This window comes from Apium graveolens, chromosome 5 (assembly GCF_009905375.1).
Source record: "Apium graveolens cultivar Ventura chromosome 5, ASM990537v1, whole genome shotgun sequence".
Classification (NCBI taxonomy): Eukaryota; Viridiplantae; Streptophyta; class Magnoliopsida; order Apiales; family Apiaceae; genus Apium; species Apium graveolens.
This window is the reverse complement of record NC_133651.1, coordinates 287600996-287620686: the sequence shown is the minus strand read 5'-3', so window position 1 is coordinate 287620686 and position 19691 is coordinate 287600996.

Genomic DNA, 19691 nt, shown 5'->3' with positions numbered 1-19691 from the left:
TTTTATATGTCCAAAATAAAATATAGATAATTGTCATATCTTCCTAATTATTTTTATGTTGGTTTATGGATTTATAAGAATCATATGAAATTTCTAAAATCTTTTTCCGGGTAATTAAAATATATTTTATAAAAACGGGAACCAACCGACGTCACCCGTTGTTACGTTTTTGGAAGCCGAAACTCTTTCGAGAACTCCTTCCTAACCCAATTGTAATATTCCGAGCATATTCCATGTTTCGACTTTTTCGATCCGGCGTACGGTTTGTCCTGCGCGGGTCCCGGCGCAACATTTTCGATACAATATTCATTTCGGTAAATCAATAAAACCCGTATTTTCGATAAACGGGAGCTTTTTATTAAACTATCACAATTATCACTTCGTAATACGTGTAACCAGGCGCTGAGACCAAGACCGCAGTACAAATTGTACTGATTTGGATAACTATCCCGAAAACCGATACCGTTTGGATCAGTTTTTACAAATAAATGTACCGTTTTATATCCGGAATGATCCAACGGGATACAAATTTTCCATAATTATAAATAGCCTCTTACCGTATTTTATTTCATATCAAAATCATTTACAGATAGTTAATTATATAACTTTCAGAGAAAAGCCCTAATTTCCTAAAACTGTTCTAAGAATCAAACATCAAAACGAAGGCGTTACCGATCTCTATTTTCAAAGCTTGAGTAACCAAAACGAAGGATTTGAAGTGTTCTATCAGATTATGAGCTTTGTTTCACTGCAGAAATCAAGGTTATTTTTCTAAAAATTTATTTATTTTCGAATTTATTTTATTAAAAATATGAATTTTTGTTCGGATGATTGTTTGTATGATTTGATGATTGCATGTTGTAGAGCTTGTTTTCCTGATGATTTTCATATGTCATACGTCTGATTTGGAATTCAATAACATGCTCAAAAGTGGGTTTAATTTTCGAATTTCAAAATTAGGGTTTATAACCCGTATGAATGTTCTTAATTGAAATTTGGGGGTTTCTTATTCTGTGATAGATTGATGTTGTGTTATAGTGGGTTGTGTTCTCTGTGAAATTTGCAATCTAGTCGTATAAGTTTCATCAACCAACGAGGTCTGTAGAGAAGGGAGTTGTGTTTTGAAGTTTTCCGATGTTCGCCGGAAACTGGGAAATTTCACGGCCAAATTCCGGCCAACTCAGGGATTGTTAGGATGAATTGATTGCATGGTTGTGTTCCTGATGTTGTGTAGATGTGATCTGGAGGTATTGATGGGGTGAGGACGCCGGGAACGTGTTCTCCGGCGAACCCGACTGTTTTCCGGCGAAGGGCTGGAAAATTACAGTTTAGTACCCCAACTTTTGAAAATGCTGCAGTTAGGTCCCTGAAGTTTCCAGACTTTGCAAATTTAGGATTCATGTTTATAAAATATTTAAAAATCATATTTCCTATTTATTTTTATTATAAAAATTCATTTTTAATTTCTGAAAATTCTAAAAATTATTATTTTAATTCTGAAAATTATTTTTAATTCACAAATAAATCTAAATTAATTAGTTAATTAATTTCAGTTAATTTATAATTGATTAATTGGTCAATTAATTCAAAAATTAATTGATTAATTGATTTAATTAATTATTAATTGATTTTAATTAATTATTTAATTAGATTTAATTATTTAAAAATGATTTAAAAATTCTGAAAAAATAGTTTCGAGCTTTAAAATATTATTCTAAATTATTTCCAAGGCTCGATAATTATTCTAAAATTATTTCGGAGCCAGAATTGGCCAACCGAACCCTGTTTATTAACTCGAAATTGATCCAACTACCCGTTTTAATTCCGAAAAATGTTTTAAAAATCATTTTAAATACCAGAAAGCCTATTTATGACCCGAGACTTCTTTATAAATAATATATCATTGATTACGTGATGTATTATGTGCTATATGTGACTTGTTAATTGACTATCGGTCTATATATTCGGTGTTTACTTGATTATTGCATAACTTTCAATCCGTTAATCGGATTTGGGTAAAACGAAGGGTAGATAGAAGTATGTGTTGAATAGAATTCCATGAGTAAATTATTGATAGATGCTTATGATATGTGAGCAGAAGAGGCAAGACGTAGGAAAGGGAAACATGTAGTTGAGGAGTAAAACGGTTGTGATTGGAAGCGAGTGCAGTGTAGTAAGCTAATACCAGGAAAGTGTTCTGAACTTTCTCGAGATATTGTAGTACTTGATAATCCTGTGATATTGCAAGTGCTTTGAAGCACAGAAACCTAAATCCTGATTTCAGTTATTGTTCTTGAGCCATGAATCATATTCTTTCTAATCCATTGATTATTGTATACCCAAACAAGAACCACAAATCTACGATATTACTCCACAAATACATACAAACTAAATACCAGACACTGAAATGAACTATTATATACTCAACCCATGGTATCTTATACTTTGAAAGACCAAATCCTTGAAACCTTGAAACGTTGATTCCTTTGTTATCCAATTCTTACATTACCCAGCATCTAAGCTTTTAAATTGCCTTATTGATCCTTACAAGGATTGAAACCCTTTCATTGTTAAACATTTATTGTTGTTAATGATTTTGGTTATTGTTTATTATTGCATATTCTGTTATTATGTTAGAATTGGATTGTTTTTATAAAATTATGGACCAGATTCGTGGTTAGACCATATAATGGTCAAGTTAGGCCAATGTGTGCCTTGGATCCAGTAGTTAGAGCAATGTTGTGTGCCTTGCTCGGGGTTAGTGCGTGACTGATCAGCAGCCTAACCTTGGTTTTTAAATTAAAAGTATAATATCCAATTCTAAATCATAATCCATTGTTCACTTGATATCATAACCATATTCACCTGATGATCATTATTCTCAGTTTTGTCATTGTGACTTGCTGAGCTAGTTAGCTCATTTGTGCGATGTTATTTATATTCTTTCCAGTTAAAAAGGAACCAGTTGGTAAAGAGGATCCCCAGTCCAGCGCGAGAGCTAGGGGTTCAGGTTGAGAAAGCTGAGCTAGTAGGCTTCTTTTGAAATAATTTAAGTTTGTAAAAGTTTGTAATAATGTTTAATACTCAGTTTGAATTTGAAATAGTTGGGATTTGAACGGTTTGTAATATATTAGTGTGTTTGGCTTGTGTGCATACTTTAACCTGTTGCGGTCCGTGGTGGTTGGTAAGTAGGGTCATTGCATATATTATTATTATCTTTAATATTGTTATAAGCAGGTTATAATTAAGGTGTGTGTGTGGACCCCAAACTTCTGACCCGGGTTTGGAGGGCGCCATAATAATGGTTTAGAAAGAAACCATATCTCTGTTTTAAGGACTGCAATCTACCAGACTGGAAGTCTGAATAAATAGATGAAGCAAGTCAAGACTACAATGTCTCAAGTCCTGGGAATTAAAGAAGAAAATCTGATATCAAGCTTGGTCAAGAATCATTATGGATTCAGATTGACTTAGTAAGATTGGTAAAAGCTACAAGGACTGTAAGTTGTAGTTAGTTTTCTAGTTAAACTCTTATTTGCATTTGTACTTAAATGTTTTTAACATCATCAAATCTATTAACTTGTATATTTTGCATAATTTACAAGTTGGGGGAGATTGTTAGATATATTTGAGATGTCATGTCTAATATGATTCATGTTTAGTTTTCAGATCTTAACAAACAGGACATATCAGGACTTACTGAAATCAGGACTTACTGGAAGTCAGAATTTAATATCAGAACTTAAGGTCATATCAGAACTTAAGTGCGGGAAGACTTTCATATAAGGAAGAAAGCTGATTTACAGTAGAAGATCGAGACTAAAACAAAAGAAGATATGCATGGAAAGAGTTAGAGGACTAGAAGACTTGTAGAAGATATCTGATTGATATATTTTAGGAGACAAATTTATATTCCATATCAATTAGAAGTTATTTTGTAACTGTGTACTATATAAACACACACTTAGGGTTTATACTATATGTGTTATCATTATCGAGAAGATTATACATTGTAACCTAGCAGCTCTTAGTAATATTTGTTCATCACTAAGAGAGAACAACAGTTCTCATTGTAACAGAGTTCATTCAATATACTTGATATTTGTTACATACTTGTGTTAAATCGATTTGATTGTATAAACACTGTATTCAACCCCCTTCTACAGCGTTGTGTGACCTAATATTTTTTTATCGCATATTACTATTTATTTGTCCTTCTTGACGAATCTTATAGACTTAGAATTAAACCCAAAAAATCACCCAAAATAGTATGGCGCCGTATGTGGGAAAGTTTTAAGGATCTTAGCGATTTGTGAAGATAGAAGGCAATCCATATCCACACGAAGATAACTCACAACAGGTCGACAATGCTGAATTGAAAGCTGCTATGGAGAAACTATAGGCTGACATGGAGTCTTTACGATCGGAGAATGAGAATTTGAAGAAGGTTTTCCTAATGATGGTGAAATCAAATAACGAAATAAAGAGTAGACAGACAGTGAAAAGCATGGCTAGATGACTAGACATGGACGAAGGACTAGATGAAGAACCACAGAATGAGAATGACAATAACAATAACGTTATCTTAATGAATAAAGATGGGAAAGTCATGGGGAAGCAAACTGACATAGATCAGCAAGGTGAAAGCAACCACAATGAAAGATCTGAGAAGAGTCACGAAAAGAAGAAATTGAAACATATAAAGTCCAGGTCACGATCTGAAATACCTGAATCAATCAAGAAACAATAACAAGAAGTAAAAGACATGATCCAAAAAATTTCTGGAGTTCTAGGACCTTTAGAAAAAGTAAATCCTACGAGTTATGCTGACTCCCCTTTTGCAGATCATATTTCCTTGGTGGAAATCCCAAAGCGCTTCACGGTTCCCCACATGAGCTAATACGATAGCTCAACAGATTTAGGAAGACATTGCTTAGTACAAGAAATATATGTTCACAGTGCCTATACTAGAAGAATATAAAGAGCCCTGCATGTGCAAAGGATTTGGGTCAACACTAATCGAACCAGCTCTACAGTGTTTCGTGGCACTACTAAATGGAAGCATCAAGACATTAGTTGGCTTAGAAGGCTCATTTAATTTTCAATTTACAAGTAGCAGGCAATTTGAAAAGACCATGAGTGACCTATACAATGTTTATCAAAAGTATCGAGAACCATTGAGAGCCTACTTGACCAGGTTCAACAAAGAAAAAGTCACTATAACAAATTGTGACACCTCTACAACACTTGAGGCATTTAGAAGTGGATTAGAAAGAGACTCGCCACTATATGGCGAGCTAACAAAATATCCATGCATTACTATGGACAACGTTCAAGCTAAAATCATGGCACAAGTATGCCTAGAAGAAGACAAGAGAGAAGAAGAAAACACGTACTATCGGCCGAGTAGAAAGGTCATTTCAGCGAGGCACAAAGATTACAAGGCAGACTACAATCCATATTCTCGTAATACACGAGAGAAATAACATGTGAATACCTTAAAAACTCATGCGGATTGGAGAAAAGATCCAAATCTTCCCCCGTGTTTGACAGCTATGGTTTCAATATGACACCTACAGCGTTGGTCAAGGAATTTGGGAAATTTGGAAGTATTGTCAGGTGGCCCCTAAAGACCAGCAAGCCTAAATCGAATCCTGATTCAAAACTATGGGGTGAGTTCCACAGAGATTAAGGATATAGAGTTAACAACCGCGTCGCCTTGAGAAAGGAGATAAAAATTCTAGTCAAGAAGGATATCTAATAAAATACATGTCATCCCACAAAATTAATCACGTCCGAAGAGAGAAGACACCCACAAAACTACCACCGCCTCCCCCTTATCATAAAGTAATTGATTTCATTGCTGGTAGTTCTGAAATTTGTGGAGCAATATACTCGCAAGATAAGAGGATAGAAAAAGGAAAAGGACTACAAGTCTCAAGGGCTAGTATCACAATAAATAATTCACATGTCCTACAATTCGATGAATCAGACATGGAACATGTCATGGTGCCTCAACATGTTGGTTTGGTGATTTCCCTGCATATTGGAAATTGTTTGATAAAAAGAATATTGGTGGAAAACGGAAGTGCTTCCAACATAATGATGTTTGATACACTATGATAAATGGGATTGACAGAAGCAAATATTGAAAAAAGATTCACCACACTTGTTGGTTTTAGTGGAGAGACGAAAAGAACAATAGGGAAATTCACCTACCTACGTATGCTGGAGAAATCAATTTGCTTTAGAGATTTTTAGTCATTGATGGAGGATATACCTACAATATAATCTTTAGGCGAGTATGGATTCATGACATTAAGGCAGTTCCATCAACATTACATCAAGTAGTCAAGTTTCTAACGCCTTCGGGAGTTTAATAAATTTTTAGTGACCAAGCTATGGCAAGAGAATGTTACAAAACTTATTTGAAGCCCACAATACAACATGTTCAGAAAAAGCCACCTATTGTTGGATTGAAAGGACTGGAAAATCTGGCAGAGGTAGAGTTATCCACTGGAGACAAGAAAATTCTAATAGGCGAAGACGTTTCGCCTCACATAGAAGCTAACTTGATTGATTTTTTAACAACAAGATTGGATGCATTTACATGGGGACATGATGATATCACGTGGATCAGTCCGGATGTCATTACACACAAACTGAATGTTGATCCCAACTACACCCCAATTCAAAATAAAAGACGAAAGTTTGGACCTGAAAGAAACAAGATAATAAATGAAAAAGTCGACAAGCTATTAAAGAATGGAATGATACGTGAAGTCGATTATGCGGAATATTAAATGTCATGATTGTGCAAAAGAAGAATGACAAATGGCGAGTATGTGTTGACTTTAAAGATTTGAATAAAGTTTGTCCTAAAGATACTTACCACTACCACACATTGATACAATGGTTGACTCGACAGCAGGACATGAACTGCTTACGTTCCTGGATGCATCGAGTGGTTTTAATCAGAATCGAATGAAGCCATCGGACGCAGAAAAAACTCTCTTTATAACGGATAAAGGGATATATTGTTATTTAGAAATGCCGTTTGGGCTGAGAAATGCAGGAACAACTATCCAACGATTGGTAATTAAGATGATTAAGGAACAAATTAGTCACACAATGGAGGTATACATTGATGACATGGTGGTGAAATCAAAAAATGTAGCCGATCATGTCAGATACTTAGAAGAAGTATTTGATATTTTACGTACATACAATATGAAACTCAACCCGTCAAAATGCACCTTTGCAGTTTCTTCAGGAAAATTCTTGGGACACATGGTGACTAGAAGAGGGATAGAAGCAAGTCCGGAATAAATAAAGGCTATTTCCGACATTACAAGTCCAAGATCTGTTAAAGAAGTACAAAAATTGACGGGAAGGGTTACGGTTCTTAACCTGTTTATATCACGCTCGTTAGACAGGTGTAAGCCATTCTATGACATACTTAGGAAAAACAAAGGACTTGAGTGGACAACAAGGCATGAAGTAGCTTCTGACGATTTGAAGAAATATTTATCCACAACCCCGTTGTTGTCTAAGACTAACCTGTGTGAAATCCTTTATGTGTACTTGTCCATAACATAACATGTCGTCAGTAGTGTACTTGTGCAAGAGGAAAATGGATCACAATTTCCAGTGTACTATGTGAGCTGAAGTCTGATTGACGCGGATACGATGTACTCGTCCTTAGAAAATTTGGTGTTAGCCTTATCCATGACGTCAACAAAATTACGACACTATTTTGAGTCACATAAAAATATGTGTAAAGATGAATTATCCACTAAATGGCGTGTTAAGAAAGCCAGAGTTGATAGGATGAATAGCTAAATGGTCAATTCTTCTGAGTATGTATGACATTATGTACGATTCACGGACGGCCATCAAGTCTAAAGTGTTGGTTGATTTTGTGGCGGACTTCAGTCCTAGTATGTTATGTCAAGCTGATGAAGAAATTTAACATCTAGCCTCTACGACAAAGATAGAATATGGTCATTGTTTACGGATGGGGCATCAAACGTCATTGGGTCGGGTTTAGGACTAGTTCTGAAATTGCCACAAAGGGACACCTTGGCTTAGTCTGAATACGAGACATTGATAGTTGGGATGATGACAACCATTCACTTAAAAATTGCACACCTAAAAGTCAACTGTGATTCTGTACTCATTGTGAATCATGTAAATGGATCTTATGAAGTTAAAGATTGCAAGATGATGTCTTATTTGGAGATTGTCAAGAAGATACAAAATAAATTTGATTCCTTAGTCATATGACAAGTGCCGAGGGAACATAATATTCAGGCTGACGTCTTGGCATGCGTGGGGGCAGTATTTCGAAACATTTTTAACATCCCAATTGTTCATATTTTGAAACTAGCTATGGAGAGGGATAAAGAGAAATAAGTTATAATGGTTGTTGATGAAGAAGAACCCTACAGATGGACAAATATATACAAAGAGTACTTGTCAAAAGAAATTTCATTTAAGGACAGTAATAAAGACATTCAAGATGAAAGAATAAAGATTTTGTCCAACTGATGGTATATTGTTCAAGAAATCTGTCACTAGCTTACTACATAGGTGTTTAAAGAAAGAAGAATATGAACAAGTCTTACGTGATGTACATGAGGGATATTGTGGCAATCACATGGGTGGTAGGAACTTTTCGTGCAAAGTACTCAGAATAGGATACTATTTGTGTGACACCCCAAATCCGGGGTCAGGGATTTAGGATGCCATGCCATCTTGAATCTTATTTAAACACTTATCTTTGCACAACATTATATATATATGCATATATACTCACACATCTACAACCCCACACTTACCAACACACACACTTATATGTTATTTTCTTGGAAACGAACAATGCTTTACTAGAGTTATTAAATCCGCAAGGTGATAGTTATTATAGACCAAAAGTAATTAAGTCTTACCACGGGTGTAACCTTTATTTAAGGTTAGACCGATGGCCAAATATATGTTTCTTCATTACTATCTTACATAAGTCGTACTTATATATAAGACGGACTAAAAATAACCAAAATTCAATCCAACTCATACGGTCTACATGTGGCACTGTACCAAACAATCTACGGAAAAGCTGGCCATTTCCTACTCGCTTTCGGGCCGTGAACTTTCTGACCGGCATCTTGGTTCACGGTTGTGTTGTGTCAATTTAAGAAAATAAGTGAGAGTTATAATGCCCAACATAATAATTTACGGTATGAAAAGACTGTACAAGGAATTTATATCTGATTTCGTATATGGATATAGGTTTGTTTAAAGTAATTTTTCTTGGTGATACACACCTCTTTTTAAAACAAATCTTTGATTGACTTATTAGTCTGCAAATACCTTAATGGTAAACCCAGCACCTAGGCTTGGGTTACGGTATCACATCTCAATTTCGATTGGAAGAATAAGACATTCACCGGAGCCCCCGAAATACGATGACCAGTTGTATAACGGTAATATTTATTGTTCTCTACATGTTGAAGGACGATTCCATACATTCAGTTGTCACCCTTGCCGCATTCGGGCATATTATGTGTGGCCACACATCCAGGCTTTCCACATACTTCACATGTTTACATGTGGTACACCAGTAGTCGCTCTAGTACACAAAGTACTAGAGTCTACCCCTCCTTGTCCTTTAAAGAATCTTATTATAAATCTGAAACTCAAATTATATCGAAGTTCCTCAAACATTTTGCTTGTTGATAGATAAAACTCATCTCATATATGTATATATGTACTTCCGAGAATTTTCGAAGGAAGTACTAGGATAATGTGAGTTGAATGTGAGTTGACTGTTGTCAACAAATAAGTATTTAAGGGGGTTTCTTTTGACACTATAGTTGAAATATTTAAAATACGTTGAGATAATATTCTTTGATAATCTGAAAGTATTAAACTAATTTTCTGGAGTTGAGAAAATATTTTAAAAGTAGATCTTTGGACTTTTAAATTATATTAAATCATTTAATAAAGTTTTAATAATTAAATAATAATTATTAAATAGTTAAACATTGAATAAATCTATTTTAAAGGAATATTTTAAATAATATTCCTAAACTAATTTATGTTTAAGACTTTAAATTGATTTATAATAATATTAGATAATTGAATTTAAAATAAAATAATCATTCGAGAATACTTCTCATATTTAAATGAATATCCGAAATAATATTCATTGTTCGAGTAATTAAATAAGGTTGAGGGAATACAATCTTTGGGAATCGTTTAAAATAAATTCGAGGTAATTTAATATTTCGTAAGTGAACATCAAGTCCCTTGGAATAAAATAGCTACAAACTTTTAATCGTCCAAAACATCTCTGGGATGATTCTCAGGTTTATACATTATAAAAGCTGACCGACCCTCGATCTTATAACTTATACATCACGCTATTCAATTGCGTAAATATAATCTACGATATATGCATCGTAAACTCAATCATTATCAATACGGAAAAACTCGTATTTTACTATCATGGCAAACATACCATTTCTATGAAAGACAATAAAATAATCTTCACAACACAACAGTATATGGAGTCGGCTTCGTAATCTTGCCTGGGTGTTTCGAGGTGGAGGGCCCTCTACAGTTCATCCGAAAATCTAAAATCAAGAACATTATTGTTCCGTTAGATTCTAATCGTATTTATCATCACTTGGTAAATATGCAATACTTATAATCAATTTACACGACTCGCTTTACTCTCGTCATTTTAATAAAGTACGAGTACTCGTTAACTTCGTTTTATTTTCATGATCCTTTATGTGCATTAATCTCTTTTACTTTTGCCACTCGGCTCCACTCGCGATTCTAAAGGATTTCTACTTGCGCGGTCCCGGCTCTGATATTTTTAAAAATTGAAAAATGCATATTTTCACTTGAATTTTTTATGAAAGTTAGTATACTCAATTTCTTACTCTATAAAAGTTTCATGATTTTTGAATAATATTAAGTCAATCATTTATACTTCCAAAGTTCGTAGTTCGTACAAGTTTTTATCTCGTAAATTATTTTCACTAAAACGGACCTAACTTTTGAACTGTAAATCGAAATCAATAGACTCAAGCGCCTAAATGATCCTTAAATCAAGATTATCATTTTCAAGTCTTAATTATTCAAAAAATAACAGTTTACACTTTCTGAATTTCTGCATAAAACTTGATGTTACGATTCGACCGTTTTATCGACGTTACGCTTACGATTCGAGTTTCATTTTTGCTCTAAACTACTAAGAACTAACCAACAATCATCATATCAATATTTAAGTACTTAATCATCCCAAGAACATTAAGTTCTTGAGGCCACAACATCAACCTTAGCATCTAACTAAGTAATCATCAAGAAATTACAAAACAACCATCAAAACTAGGTTTACAACCAAGATCCATACTTTTCTTGAAACTTAAACCCTAAACAAAGTTTGGGTAATGATTTATACCATTCTTGGTAGCTTGGAAGGTTCTTTTCTTGATGGATGATGCTTGGTTAGGCTTGGGTGTGCTTAAGAATCCTAGATCTTTCCATGAAAATTAAGAAAAGTCACTATTTAACATTATTCATCATCACTTTCATGAATTTATTTAACCATCCAAACCTCAAGGAAATTCTATGAAAGATTTATCTTACCTTATTTTGATATTGAGGAATCTTGGGAATTAATTGTAGCATTTATCCATGGCTAGAAGTTGAGGTTTGAGTTTTGGTTCCTTGGTTTTTTCAAAATAGCTGAATGGAGCTTAAGGGAGAGAGAAGAGAGAAAAATTTTGTTGCTTGCTTGGTTGGGTGATTTTGGACAAGTGTGGTTGATTTGTGATATATTTAGATATTCAAATCTTTGAACATATCTTCTAGCATGGTCATTCTCAAAGCCTAAAATACTAGCCAAGTACTACAACTACATGCTTGGTTACTATTTATCCTACTAGGTTACTATTGTGGCGACCTCAACCTCGGGATGTCCTCAGAAACCCGACCAGGGAACGCCAAATAAACTAAACAACTGAATAAATGCCTACGAAATCTAAAACTTATTTAATAACATAAAGTTCGTACAATAATCTCGAATTTTTTAAAAAGGTAAGATACGTCATAAGATCCTAACATAGTACAACCATTCGTCTACTGTAATATTTTTTCGTGACGATGCTAGATGGCTCTCGATGCTCACTAAAACCTTAGTTTATCACATTCTTATCCCTTCCCGAACTTCCTTCTCCAAAATTATTTCCAGTAAATGTTAGTCACATAAAAGAGTGAGCATATAAAGCTTAGTAAGCATATATCTTATCAATTCAACTGAGGTTTATCCGAGAAAATCAGAGTTCTTCAAATCATTAAATAAATAGAATAATCAGAGTTTCATCACAATCATCAAGAGTTCATCAAAATAGTTCTCATAAGAATAAAACAGAGTATTCAAGCATGATAGGTTCATCAATTCATCAATTCATCAAGTTGGGATCCCGGCCAGCTAAACAATTGGTTTAGCCTACTTCCAAAAAGGAAGCATCATCATCAGTTCATCAAGTATCAGTGCAAGAATACTCATTTTTCATCAGTGAATCATCAGTCAAATCAATCATCATTTAAAGATCAAAACATCAATAGTGAAATAGTACAATATGTACTTACCGTGCGTCGCTTAATTTATTCTCTATAAATCCCGAACTTCAAATTGATTTTACTATCGATCTTTATTCCACTTGAAACTACAGTAATATGGTTGATAAAACTTGATTCTACTTGTTACGAACTTCGATTCGACTACTTACACGCTAAAATTGGTGTTCGATAACGGCTTTGAATCCTCGTTTGATTATGAAGAACACTTTGAATATACGTATTTTCTCTAGGTAATTATAACATTTTTCTGTTTTTTTATCATTATCTGAACAAGGTACTGTAAGGCTATTTATAGCTACAGAAAGATAAGATAGGATTGCACGTACTATGAAAAGATAAGATAGGATTGCACGTACTACGAAAAGATAAGATATGACTGCACGTACTACAAAAAGATAAGATAGGATTGCACGTACTACGAAAAGATAAGATGGGATTGCACGTACTACGAAAAGATAAGATAGGATTTTAATCAAAATATCTTGTATATCAAAAATATCTGGTTTATTGGTTTACCGAAACAAACATAATATCGTAAAATTTGTACCGGGAACCGTATTGGTAAAACCGTACTCCGGATTGAAAAAGTCAAAACACAAAAAATGCTTGAAATAATCAAATTAAGATAGAAATGAGTTTTCCCGAAACTTCTAGGTGGTGAAAACGTAAAAAGCATTGAAGTTGGACGATTTCCGATTATTCAAAATAATTAATATCTAATTTAAAAAATAAGTAATTAAATCTATAATCAATTATAAAATCATATAATAACGTATAAATTGCTAGAAAAATATCAAAATTATCCATACTTTATTTTAGATATATAAAAATTAAAATTCGCAAATTTCATCACATGTAAAAATCGAACATAGATGTCAAGTAACACATAATTAGAATATTTATTCCATTCATTCCATCTAATATTTATTTTTAAGTCGGGGGTGTTACAACTATGCCCCTTGGATGATCACTATTTGATTCTAATTCTTGGTTGCATTCTTACTAATTAGTTGGCATGGCTTGCATGGGAAGTTGCATGTGCTTGATACGTTTATTTATTCACTTTGTCGCTTATTCATTTTCGTGATAAATCTTTGTAAGCGATTCGCGGGGTAAATCTTTTTCTTATAAGTCCTTTAAGCTTTGAAACCTTGTACTTGGATTTTAATTTGTTGAATTATAGATACGTGATTGTAGCGTGATTCTCATATTTCTTGATGGTTCGTAAGATCAGGTCATTTTACAAAGTTCATTTTCTTCTAAAACTAATGGCTTTTACATACACTCATTTGGTACGTATAATCACAATATCGACTCGGAAACTAAATTTTCCATGCATAACATAATGTGGGATAAAAAGTTTTCCCCTATCGTCAGGGTTACTATTCATCAAATGTTTTACAAAGTCCGAAAAATTTGGGTTATTAAAAGGATTCCGTACTGGAATCAAATAGAAAACAAGTGGGGATATCTTTCCTACATCGCGCCCTCTAGCTCCCAAATTGACTCTTTGACATTCTGATTTCTCCACAAGGTTCTGACCAGCTTGACATTCTTGTTCCTCATCACTTCTTCCTTCTGGTCCATCGCTCTCACAGGTTGCTCAACGTAGGTCAGGTTCGATTGCAAGTCTACCTGTTTATATTCTATCACGTTCCGTAATTCGGCATGGTATTTCCTTAACATTAACACATGGAACACATTGTGCACTTGTTACAAGTTAGAAGGCAAGGAGAGCTTGTAAGCTAGAGGTCCTATCCTCCTCAGGATCTCAAAGGGGCCAATAAATCTGGGACTCAGTTTCCCTTTCTTTCCGAATCTCATCACTCCTTTCCACAGAGATACTTTCAACAATACTGAATCTCCCACTTTATATTCTATATCTTTCCTGGTCTGGTCAGCGTACTTCTTCTATCTATCTTGAGCAGCTACCAGCCTCTTTCTGATCAGTCCCACCGTTTTTTGGGTCTGCTAGACCAGGTCGGGCCCTAAAATCTTATGTTCTCCAACCTCATCCCAACATAAGGGAGAGCGACATCTTCTTTCGTAAAGAGCTTCATACTGGGGCATTCCTATGCTAGCATTATAGCTATTTTGTAGGCAAACTCAATCAGGGGTAAGTGGTCATTCCAACTTCCTTTAAAGTCAATGGCACAGACCCTTAGCATATCCTGTAACGCCCCCAAATCTGGGGTCAGAGGATTTGGTCGTCACTATAAAACTTCAATCCAAATTAACCTATTAAATCAATAAATAAATGCCAGCGGAAGATAAATATTATTTATGACCCCAAACTACTCCAAGATCTTTTAAGGTTACAGTTCTAGAAACAAGATATCCAAATTCCATAAATAAATTTTTCACTTTCTTTTAAAACTCTTTTCAACAAATTCCAATTAAAAACTAACCCGCTAGTATAACTTCGAAAAGAAGTATACTAGGCCCAACTATAAAATATCATAAATATAATATAATATAATATAATATAATATAAACAACTTTACACAATAAAACTTACACTAGGGCGCAAACCCTGGACCAACCACCTTCCAAAAGCTTCTTCTTTGCTTCCTCGAAGTACGCGGCTAATTAGCGCAAGCTAATCCTAACTGGAGGTTAAATTATAAAAAAATAGGCAAGTATGAGTGGAAGAAATGCTCAGCAAGATCATTGTAATATATATATGGCCGTTTTGATATAAACCCAACGTCTGCAATAGCGCAGAACATTTAAAATCATAATTGCTGAAATAGAAAATTTATTAAAGAATCGGATAATTGTTTCACATTCTATTCAAAATCCTTTTTGATATTTTTGAGCGAAATGATTTAGCAATACTTTGAATCTTGACGAGAATAAAACTCGTAAAATAGTGTTTCCGTCATAAACAACAATAACAAGAAGTAATGACCATGGATTGAATCATAAACTTTATTCGAAACCGAACTCTTGATATTAATACTCATTTTGTTGTCATATCAAATTAGATATAATACGAACTTTGATGCTCACAACATCCCATACTAAAGTCAACATCAATTATTTATACTAATTCCACATTTGATATTCAACAACAAAGTAAGTATCAACATAAATCAGAAACTGAATCAAAACCGCATTTCACCTTTAATCCAAAACAGAAACAGTTGATAAACCATTTATTCTATGATTATCAAAACAATTTAGAAACAACAGTTTAGATTGGAACCAATTATATTTCTTGTTGTTCCTGATGATTAGTCACGAAACAGCACTGGTATCCCGCAGCCATACCGTAAGTATAGGTACTACCCGTATCCCGCAGCTATACAGTACCTATAGGGCGCCAGAAAAGGCATAACAAGTCTTGAAAGATATTACAGCTGGGCCAATATCTCGATCACCTACGCTGTAACCAGTAACCAGTAACCATTCCAATCTTAAAAACCTTTTTATTGAAAAAGGAGCCGAATCAATCGACATCCTAAATAAATTTATTCCCCCATTCACTTGCGCAGAAATACTCGCAACAAAATCATCTTTCTCAAAATCCAAAACATTTATAGATCCAGTAATTTGATAAGTAAAATCACTTAGCTATTCTGAACATAGAATAACAGAAGAATACTTGCATAAACAGAATCATTTAATTCCGCGATATGTAAAACATTTATTTATTCCGAACTGAGAATAGGGAAAGCAATACTTGCATAAGAAGATTTAAAATAAATATCAGTTGAATGATAAGTGATGATAGGGATACTTGCCTTGGGTTTTTAGCAGTTAGTCACTCTCGTATAAACGCAATTTTCTCAGTCTGGCATCTCAATGCATCACCGCTTTTACTTCGCTAAATCTCTGATATGATAATCATGTGGTGCTGCAACTCATTATTCCATACAATTCAACTACAGCCTACATCTATTCCATCTGGTCATGATCGACTCGAGCGATCCGTATCTATAATTAAAAGATACAACTTTAATCGTCTAAACGATAATCACTCGACGAATTGCGCATCAATACCTTATCGTTTACCCATACGATAGCCCACACATAATTACAACAGCCAAACACAGGACTCTTGACCCACATATGCACATAATTCACATAGCACATAAACACGTAACTCACATATCACATAATTCATATCACATATGACTCGGTTCGCCAAAAGGTTTGACTTGGTACGTTTAAAACTGAAATCGGGATAAAAATATAATTTATCGATCAAAAATTGACTCAGAATGATTCGTAAAATAAGCGACTTTTCGAAACAAAAGAATTTAGGTCTCGAAAGTATTTTTAATGAATGCAGAATATATTTCTGAGTTTGGAGGCGTTCGTTTCGTATTAAACGGACGAACGATTTATTTTCTACGAATAAAATACGAATAATTAGGAATAAATCAATTAATAATAATAATAATATTAATTGATTTTTAAATACCAAAATATAATTTTTAAAAGCTTAAAAATAATATTTAGGAATTATCTGAATTAATTATAAATAATTTACACTTTATTTAACTATTTATAAATAAAATCAATTGATTAAATGATTTAATCAATTAATTAAATTCATAAATAATTAACTAACATAAATCATAAATAATTAAATCAAATTGGATTTTTGAAAATAATAAAAGAAAAATAATTTTTGGAATCTAAAAATAATAATTAACTGAATGATTTTGAGAATTTAAGAATAGTAATTAAATGATTTTTGAATTAAAAAGAATTTTCTAGAATTAAAATCAGAATTTTTTTTATGATTTTATAATAAAAATTCTGCATAAACATAAATGGGGGGGGGGTTGTCTTCCTCGATGGATTAACAGGCGGCAGAAACCAAGAACAGAGGCGGCGGACCAAGAACAGGTCGCCGGAAAATATCCCGGTCAGCCACCATTCTCGAGCAACCGAGCTTGATTGCAGAGGGTTTCGAGTCGAAATCGATCCACGTGAACCCAAAAACATTAAGATAACTACGTAAATAACAATCCATCAAGACATCATTATCCCGATCGAAGTAAACGATCCGGCCGGCGAAGAATTCCGGCGAACGTCAATTTTCCAGAAAACTACACCAAACTTAACACGTAATAACTCAAAACAACGTTGCAAATCATACGAATGTAGTGATATCATCGAAACAAACAACCATAACACGAATAATCTAGAAAATCAATTTTAAAAATAGGAAAACCTATGAAGTCGACTATGGCCTTCCGGTAATCAAACAATGCATATTTACACTCTAATCGATTGTAAACAAGTAAAAAAAGCTATTGGTACCATCAAAATAATCCAAAAATCACTCAATAAGAAACCCCTAATTCGGGGTATAAACCCTAAAATACGAATTTACAAATTACTAATCGTTTACACGATTTGATGGTTGAAATAGGTAGAACAGATCAGGGGCTTCACAACGGTTACAAATACTTGTGATTTGGAGTTCAATATCACTTTCAAATTTGAGTTTGATTCTCAGAACTCTTCAAGAACACCAAGAACGGCTTTTTACAGAATTTCCAGAAAATCAAATTTCAATTACTACATGATATTGAACTCTATTTTTGAAGTATAATATATGAAATTGACCAGAAAAATATGCTCTATAACCTGAAATCATCAAAACAATCAGATAATCACGTTTATAAAAATTCATACTTTAAATCATATAATTTCGAATTATAGAAAAATAAATAAGAAAATCACCTTTACTTCTGCACTTGAATGGTTGGTTGATCCAGAAAGTACTTTTCGAGAGCTTCGTTTTGATATGCTGCACGCCCGAATCGGAGTTCGATAACGCCCTCGTTCGTGCGTTAGATTCTCAGGAACGTATCGGTTTCTAAGGTTTTTCTCTGTATTTACTGTATTTTTACTGGTTGTAAATGAATAAACGAATAAAATGAAATAAGAAATATGCTATTTATATTTACGGAATATTGGTTCATTCTGGATCGTTTTGGATCGATAAATTTCTTGCTTAGTCACTAAGTAACTACAAAATGATCCAAAAATAGATTACTTAACCGCTAAGTAACTATAAAAATGATACAATTTAATATCAGATTTGGATAGATATCAAAACCGAGCTTTTTATAAAACACCATATACGAAAAAAATGTAAAAATATCCCGTCTCTCGAGAATACGGGTTTTGTTGATTTATCGAAATGGTTATTGTACCGAAAATCTTGCGTCGGCCGCGCATGGGTCAAACCGTAATCCGGATCGAAAAAGTCAAAACACGGAAAATGTCTGGAATTACTAGATTAGGTTAGAAAAGAGTTTTCGGAAGAGTTTCAGGTTATAAAAACGCAAAAACAGTTGAAGTCGGATGATTCTTGACTTTATAAAACAGTTTTGTAATTATTCAGAAAATAATTAATAATTCATAAATCATTATAAAATCATATAACACTCCAAAAATTACCAGAAAAATACCTTAATTATCTATATTTTATTCTGTACATATAAAAAATTAAAATACTCAAATAATATCACATATAAACACCCAAACATCAATTCCAATTATCATATAATTCACTAAAATTCACATAAAATCACATAAACAATTCAAAATAATAATAATAATAATATTTGAAAATATGGGATATTACAATCTACCCCCCTTGTAAGGATTCCATCCTCGGAATCAGCAGAAGAGAGCACTAAGGGTTTTCTAACCAACTTCCCAATCTTGCATATGCAACTTTTCTACACTGCAACATTATTCCATCCACACCCTTTGACCAATTTCCCAATGAAATCACCTTTCCTCATTGCGAGAAAGAAGAATAGAGAGGAAGACAGAGAGAAAGAAAAGAAAGAGAGAGAGAGAGATAGAGAGAGAAGTAAAGAAACAAAATGACTTAGGTATATGCCACTGATATTATAACCGCATCGCAATCCACTGTTGCTCTTAGTAATCCCATCACATAACCCTGCATCTCCTTGTTCAAGATAGCTCAGCCCAACTTGATTGGCATACCTTCGAATATATGAGATAATAAAATGACTCTGGTTGATTTTTCTAGTGCATTC